We start from the raw sequence: 8,223 nt of genomic DNA, 5'->3' as shown, positions 1-8,223 counted from the left end.
AGAGCTAACCTAATGATGATGGAAGCCATTAAGAAAGAGATCCTAAAGTGCTTGGATCATGGAATAATTTATCCTATTTTTGACAGCTAATGGGTAAGCCCAGTTCACGTAGTGCCTAAGAAGTCTGGTGTGACTGTAGTTCCTAATGCCAATAATGAGTTGATCCCTACCCGTGTCCAAACAGGATGGCGTGTGTGCATTGACTACATGAAGTTAAATGCAGCAACCTGGAAGGACCACTTCCCATTGCCATTCATTGACCAGATGTTAGAGAGGTTAGCTGGACATGAATACTATTGCTTTCTTGATGGATATTTCGGCTATAACCAAATCCCAATTGCTTTAGAGGACCAACATAAGACCACTTTTACATGCCCATATGGAACATTTACTTACAGGCGTATGCCTTTTGGACTTTGCAATGCCCCTGCTACTTTCCAACGATGCATGATGAGCATTTTTTCTGACATGGTCGAAAAATTATTAGAAGTATTTATGGATGACTTTTCAATTCATGGGAATTCCTATTCTGAATGTCTTCATCATCTTTCCCTAGTTTTGAAAAGGTGCATATCTAAGAATTTGATTTTGAATTGGGAGAAATTCCATTTTATGGTTAAATCTGGTATTGTTTTAGGCCATGTAATATCCAAGGAGGGAATTAAGGTAGATAGAGCCAAAGTGGATTTAATTGATAATTTACCACCTCCTCAATCTGTTAAGGATGTTCGGTCCTTTCTAGGGCATGCAGGCTTCTACAGAAGGTTTATTAAGAACTTTAGTCAGTTAGCCCGACCTCTCACCTCATTACTTGCCAAAGATTCGACTTTTAAGTTTTCCAAAGAGTGCCTAGAATCCTTCAAACAACTTAAGAAGGAGTTAACCAATGCACCCATTGTTCAACCACCTGTTTGGACTGAATCTTTTGAACTGATGTGTGATGCTTTGGATTTTGCCATAGGAGTAGTTTTGGGTCAAAGAATTAATAAGTTGCCCACTGTCATTTACTATGCTAGTAGGACCTTAAATGATGCACAACTCAATTATACCACCACTGAAAAGGAATTTTTAGCTGTTGTGTTTGCATTAGAAAAGTTTCGGTCTTACTTAGTTGGTTCACATGTGGTGGTGTATACTGATCATTCTACCCTCAGATACCTAGTTCAGAAGAAGGGTGCAAAAGCCTGTCTCATTAGGTGGATTTTACTTTTGCAAGAGTTTGATTTATAAATTAAGGATAAAAAATGAGTTGAAAACCTAGTTGCAGACTATTTATCCCGGCTTCCCAATTCCTTGACTGTTGATTCTCTAGTCAACGAGAACTTTTCAGATGAATAATTATTTGCAATGTCCGGTGAACCATGGTTTGCTGACATTGTCAACTTCTTAGTTTCAGGTGCGACTCCGGATCACTGGTCCACTCAAGATAAGTATAGGTTTCATTCCCAAGTTAAGCACTTTTTCTGGGATGATCCTTATTTGTTTAAGATATGTCCGGATCAGATTATCCGACGATGTGTTCCTGATTATGTGCAACATTCCATTCTCTCTTTTTGTCATGATCATGCAAATGGTGGACACTTTGGACCTAAGAAGACTGCTGCAAAGGTTATCCAATGCGGATTTTATTGGCCCACTCTTTTTAGAGATGCTTTTGATTTTTGCAAGGCTTGCCCCACCTGCCAATCTTTTGGCCATATCAATAAGAGGAACATGATGCCTCTCAACCCTATTTTAGTAGTTGAGATCTTTAATGTATGGGGCATCGATTTTATGGGACCATTCACTAATTCCTTTGGGAATTTTTACATACTTTTGGCCGTTGATTATATTTCTAAATGGATAGAGGCCATGCCTTGTAAATCTAATGACCACAAAGTGGTGATCCAGTTTCTCAAAGAGAACATTTTTTCCCGCTTTGGTACACCACGTGCAATAATTAGTGATAGGGGTACTCATTTTTATAACCGGCATTTTGAGGCCTTAATGAAAACGTATGGGATCACTCATAAGTTATCTACCCCTTATCACCCCCAAACTAGTGCCCAAGTGGATGTGTCTAATAGGCAGATCAAACAAATCTTGGAGAAAACTATTAATCCCAACCGTAAGGATTAGTCCCTTAGGCTCATTGATGCCTTGTGGGCCCATCGGACTGCATTCAAGACTGACCTTGGCCAATCTCCCTACCATTTGGTGTATGGGAAAGCTTGTCACTTACCAGTTGAGTTGGAGCATAAGGCCTTTTGGGCCATCAAGAAGCTCAACTTTGATTTGTCTGATGCGGGAATTCACCGTAGGCACCAACTATCTGAGTTGGAGGAACTTAGGAATAATGCCTATGAAAGTTCTAGGGTTTACAAGGAAAAGACCAAAGCTTTCCATGATAAGCACATTCTGCGTAAATCTTTTACAATTGGTGATAAGGTCTTATTGTACAACTCTCGATTGCATCTTTTCCCTGGTAAGCTTAGATCCCGATGGGATGACCCGTTTATTGTCCATAATGTATACCCCCATGGGGCTGTGGAGATTTTGAATCCAGGAACAAGGGTAATTTCGAAGGTTAATGGTCAGCGTTTGAAACCGTTCCTCGAGTTTCCTACTACTAGTAGTGAAGAGGTCATGGATCTCCATGAACCTCTTTACACTGATGACTAACTTTTAATCAGGTGTGACCCCCTTGCATTGTCTTTGCTTTTAATTCTTTCCATGTATTGAGGACATTGCATGACTTAAGTGTGGGGGAGGGAAACCAGTTTTTGCTTTTTTTCACTTTGTTTTTTTTTGTTTTTCTTTTTATTTTTGAGCTTGCTAAGGATGAAGTCCTACTTTGGTTTTTGGCTAATGATCAAACCATTCGGTTGCTTGATGTATGAAAATAAAAGTTTTGATTAAGGTACCCATTTTGAACGTATAAAACCCTGTTGAGAAGAAAGAAACAAGCATGTGTCTTGAGATGGGAATTTTTTTGAAAAATAAGAGACCCCTGTTTTATGGTGATAGACCATATGTAAGTCTGTGGGTTCCTTGTACTTTTGATTTGGAGTTGAGACCTTCTTTTTAATTTGGCATGGGTTGACAAATGCACAATTTTAAATGAAATATGAAATGTGGTATAAAGAAGAATAAGAGTTGATTCCCTTGGAACTAGACAGGGCATTGCGCCTCAGGAAGCGTGGTGTCTTGATCGAAATTCCTTGGGAGGAAACTTCTGAAGTAACTCTAGCATCACTGCCTTTGTGGACATATGCAAAAAGCGAAGCTACATAGTAACTTGAGTGTCTGGTGTTTGCTCCACCATGTCATTCAGGCCAAAAGTAGTGGAGTAAAATATAATTTATTAAGCAGAAAAAAAAAAGAGAAAAAAATGTGCAAATGTCATTATTGCTTGGTAACATGTTTGGTCAAAAACACTCCAACGCCTTAGTCATTGGTTCCCTATTTCTTTACAAGTGGTTTTGCCTTAAGATAAGGATGTTTTGGAAGAGATGAGGTGAGTTCCAAATTAAGAAATATGCTAGTGCCTGGAATTGATAAAGGGTAATAAAAGTTCAAGTGTGGGGGTCCCTTGTAAGAGAAATTATCTTTGCTCCGGATCGGTATGGGCCTTACCTTTAGCCAAAGTTGGGATTTTTTTATTCTGAATTTTGTGTGTATATTCACTGCAAACACCCACGAGACATAACTCGTCCACTAGGGGTGACCTAGGGGTTTAAAGGCTTGTTGCACATGCTAAGTGCAACCGTGATTCCTACGAAAGTGAGTTAGGTTTTTTGTCTTTATTCTTTTTCTTTTCGTTTTGCTCGAGGACTAGCAAAGTCTAAGTGTGGGGGAATTCTGATGAGCACATTTATGTGTGAAATCTAGGGTAGTAAAACATGCATTTTACATATTTAGAATGGAGCTACCTTGGGTTTTACTCTCTTTTTGTAGGTTTTATATTTTCAAGGCCTTAAGGACTATCGGGCGCTATATCTTCAATTTTACACGTAAAGAGGTCCGATTTCTTTCCATGATTGCGAAGAGGATGAAATTCTGAGCAAGATGGACTGTTCAATTCAAAGTACACATTCGTTTGGTCACCCGTACAAATGATTATTCTTTTTGGGCCAGAAAAAGAATAATGGATCAGAACTGAACCGAGATGCAGAACCAGCCCGTTTGCAATTGTCCCAAAGGTACAAGGAATACTCCAAATACCAACAATGATCGATGGACTACATCCTTAATTGATTGAAGATTCGTTTTTGGTAACAACAACTACCTAGTGTAGTTGGTGAGCTATGGTGTACAAAATTTCCTTGCTCACCAAGAGGTCTCAAGTTCGAATCTCATGGTTGTTTTTTTTTAGAGAATTTTGTTGAAGATTTTCTGCTTTTCACTCACTTAAAGCACTAAGGGCATGGAGGGGATTTCCACATCAAATTAGAAGCAAGGAAAATCATGGAAGCAAGAAGGGAAGAAAAAAAAAGGAAAGAAAAAAAAAGGGAGAAATAGAGATTGTCCAAATATTCTCTCTCCTCCACATCATCACCAAAGATTGTCCAAATCACACAAAGGAAGAAAAAAATCGTCCCTAGGAGAGAGAAAAAGAAGAAAAAAAATTTAGAAAAAAAAGAGGAAAGAAAATAAGCAAAAAAAATTTCTCTAAAATTTATTTCTCTCTTCTCTCTCCTCCTCCTTAGCACTTTTGGTCTCAAAAAATCTCACAATCAATTATGGGTTTCTTCCTTTTAGGAAAGAGAAATTTGTTACCCTACCTCTCCATTCCCTATAAATACAACTCATGTAAGAGGAGGAGACACAATTCATTCTTCTTCTAGTTTTTTTTAGTTGCTCTATCTTTCTCTTGCTCTCTCTTTAGTTCTAGTTCTTCTCTATTTTTGCTTTAATCACTTTTGTAATAGTTTTTTTTATGTCAATTAATGCAAGCACTTTTTTATTTTTATTCAGTTCTTTTTATGTTTATGATTTATGCAATTGAGTTGTAATTTTTTAAGTTATAGTTCCAGGCTTAGATCTAGGTGACAAGATCACGAGCCGTGGAGCAATTTTTTTTCAAGTTCAAGCATTGATTCAAGTAAGTAGGCTCTTTCAGTAGTCTTCTCTCCCCCCTCTCATTCCCTCTTCTGACTACCTTTTCTTTCTTAATTTAGGATTTTTATTTTCAGTCGTTACATTATTGCTATCCCTTTCCCCCAAGGTTCATGGCTAGTGTATGTGTTGGCTTTGCCCCTCCTAGCCATAGAACCATCAATTTATTGCTTTTATTTTAATTGTCTCCCTTTCCCTAAAGCCAAGTAGAGTAACCCTTGTAAGAGTGACTCTCTGGTCAAGTAGGGAAGCTCATATTATAATGCATCCCTCGGGCTAAGTAGAGAAACCTACTTGTGAGTTTCTTTCTAGCTTTATCCCCTTTCTTTTACTTTATTTTTATTTCAGCATTTTTTTCCTTTATTTATTTATTTATTTTTTTAATTGCGCGGGTTGTTTATTTTCAGTTATTTATTTATTTAATTTTAATTACGTGGCTTGCGTCTTTAAATTCTTAGATGACGAATGGTTAGGACGTTATTTTTAGGACTGTAATTAGAATTAGATCACAACCATTAATCAGTTCACTTTTGCATTATTAAAAGAAATAAAAATTAAAGTGGCTGCTCTCCCTGTGTTCGACCCGTAGCTACACTGATCCGTACGCTTGCGGTTACATTTTAAATCTCAAACACTATGTCTATGTTTCTCCTTCCCATAATTGCTTGTAAGAATTTAACCAAATGTATGCGACACTTTTGGTGGAAGGATAACTCTTATAAAGGAATTTTTTGGATGTCTTGGGACCCCCAGTGTTGTAGTAAGAAGAGTGGTGGCTTGGGTTTCCTAGATTTGGATTGTTTCAATCTAACTATGCTTGCTAGGCAGTGTTGGAGAATTATCCACAACCCCGAGGCCCTTTGGGTTAGAGTGTTAAAAGGGAAATATTTCATAATTTTTCTTTTTTGGATGCCACTCATAAACCTTTGGGGCCTTAGGCTTGGAAAAGTCTTTTAAAAGGTAGGGAATTATTACTTAAAGGGCATAGGAGATGTATTAGTGATGGCCTTAAGACTTTTGTTTATGTTGATACTTGGATTTCTTATCTTCCAGGAGGTAAGATTTTTAATATCTCAAATGGTATCCCCTCTTGTAAAGTTGTTGACCTTATGTTGGCTTCTTTTACCAGTGGAATGTGCCTCTCATATTTTTTTTTCGTTAAATGGTCATTTTGAACTAAAGGAACAAAAAAAAAAAACTGTACAGAAGATATGGGAAAAAAAATTCTCCTTGAAAGAAAAAGCACATCTAAAAAAGCAAGCCTAAACCCCAACCTTCAGCATTACTATTAGCAAGGGAGATGAAAGCACATAAAATCAAGAAAACCATTATGCATCCATCCCCAACTTCTCCAAAATCAATTCATAGTATCTTGATTCAGTGATGTCCGTTATTATCCAAATCTCGCTGTCTATTTCTGTGAGAAATGATAGTTGGATTTCGTCGTTTGACAAATCTGGTAAATTTTCTGTGAAATTTGCATACTATACTGCTCTTGAATCTTTGTGTAATGCTTCTACTTCCCATGATCCCTTTTGGACTAAGTTGTGGAGTTTAAAAATCATTCCTAAAATAAAGCACTTCATTTGGCTTTGTAGTACTAACTATTTAGCAGTAAAAAATTTGTTATTTCATATAAGTCTTGCTTTGAATGTTATATGTTCTTTATGTAAAGCCAATGAGGATTCTATAGTTCATGCCATGTTTCAATGACCATTTGTGGCTATGTGCTAGTCAGTTTCTCCCCTTCATTTTGACATTAAGGAGTTTAATGGGACTCATTTTTAAGAATGGTTAACTTTCCTTTTTGTTAAGTACAAAAATATGCCTTACATGACAAACTTTGATATTATTTGGTCTTCTCTCTTGTGGAAGATTTGGAAGACTAGAAACAAATCTCTATGCAACTTCATTGATCCTGACCCTATGACTAATATGACTACTTTTTACGTCTCTGTGGACAAAGGTCGCTTTTGGCTCTCTCAACAAGTAAATTTGGGCAGTGTTTCCTCTTCTAGAAATAGCAGTTTGCTAATCCTCTTCTGATTTCATTCAATAAAGCTTGTGTTTCTCAACAAAAAAATAAAAATTAAAAAGAGTCTTCCCAAAAGTTTGGGCACTTTAAGCGAAACTTCTCGCTGGCCTAACTGAAAAAGTTCAGTCCAAACTAATAGGGTGGAAGATTGTGAACCCTCTCAGCTGCCGAGAAAGAAATTTGAGTGATTTACATCCCCCTCCCGTATGTTTTCATCTAACAAGGGAGGTTAGTGTAATTTTTGAAAACACGGGGAAGGGGGATGTAAATTACCTAAGAAATTTTAATTGAGGCTATTGCAACCTGCATTCCCTTATATGCAATAATGTCGACGTTCTTTAATCCGGTGGGTTGTATTTGCTCAGAGCCCAACATGAGAATGCGCCAATTTTGGTAGAAAAATAACAAGGATAAGGGGATCTTTTGGCGCAAACAGGAAACTTTGTGTTCATGTAAGCGTTTTGGTAGTCTTAGGTTTTTTGGATCTGCAAAGTGTCAACCTTGCCTTATTAGCCACCAAGACTGGCACATCCTTCACAATGAGGAAGCCTTGATCAGTTCTTAAGGGCAAATAATTCTCTAGAGTCCAGTTCTTGGAAGTCCTGTGTTGGTTCAATTGTTAATGGGCCTGGTGGAGCCTCCTCAAAGGAAGGGACTTCCTTAACCAAGGTCTTAGGCACATAATTGCCAATGGAAAATAAACCCTAATCAATTTATGCCAAATTATTTTGGGGTGATTACGATGGTAAATGGAAAGGGCATCCAATTGCCATAGGGAAGGTTTCTTTACTAAGGCTTATGGTGGTTTGGTAGTTAGAAATCTTAATTTCCTAATAATGATCGTCTAGTTAATTGGCTCCCGCTATTTTTTTTTTTATTTTTTTTTTATTTTTTTATTTTTTTTATTTTTTGGGGTCGGGGGTTGGGCAGGGGGAAGAGGTGGTGCAATTCCTAATGAACTGCATAACGGGACTTGACTCACGCACACTAGAGGGGAAAGGGGAATGATAAGGAGAGGGGGCACAATAAATTCGTATTCACACACCCATGTGACAAGAATCGATGTTCTGACTTCTTGGTGCCTACTCTTC

The sequence above is a fragment of the Macadamia integrifolia genome, chromosome 3 (genome assembly GCF_013358625.1).
Source record: "Macadamia integrifolia cultivar HAES 741 chromosome 3, SCU_Mint_v3, whole genome shotgun sequence".
NCBI lineage: Eukaryota > Viridiplantae > Streptophyta > Magnoliopsida > Proteales > Proteaceae > Macadamia > Macadamia integrifolia.
The sequence above is the reverse complement of the archived record's forward strand: the minus strand, read 5'-3'. Positions refer to the sequence as shown.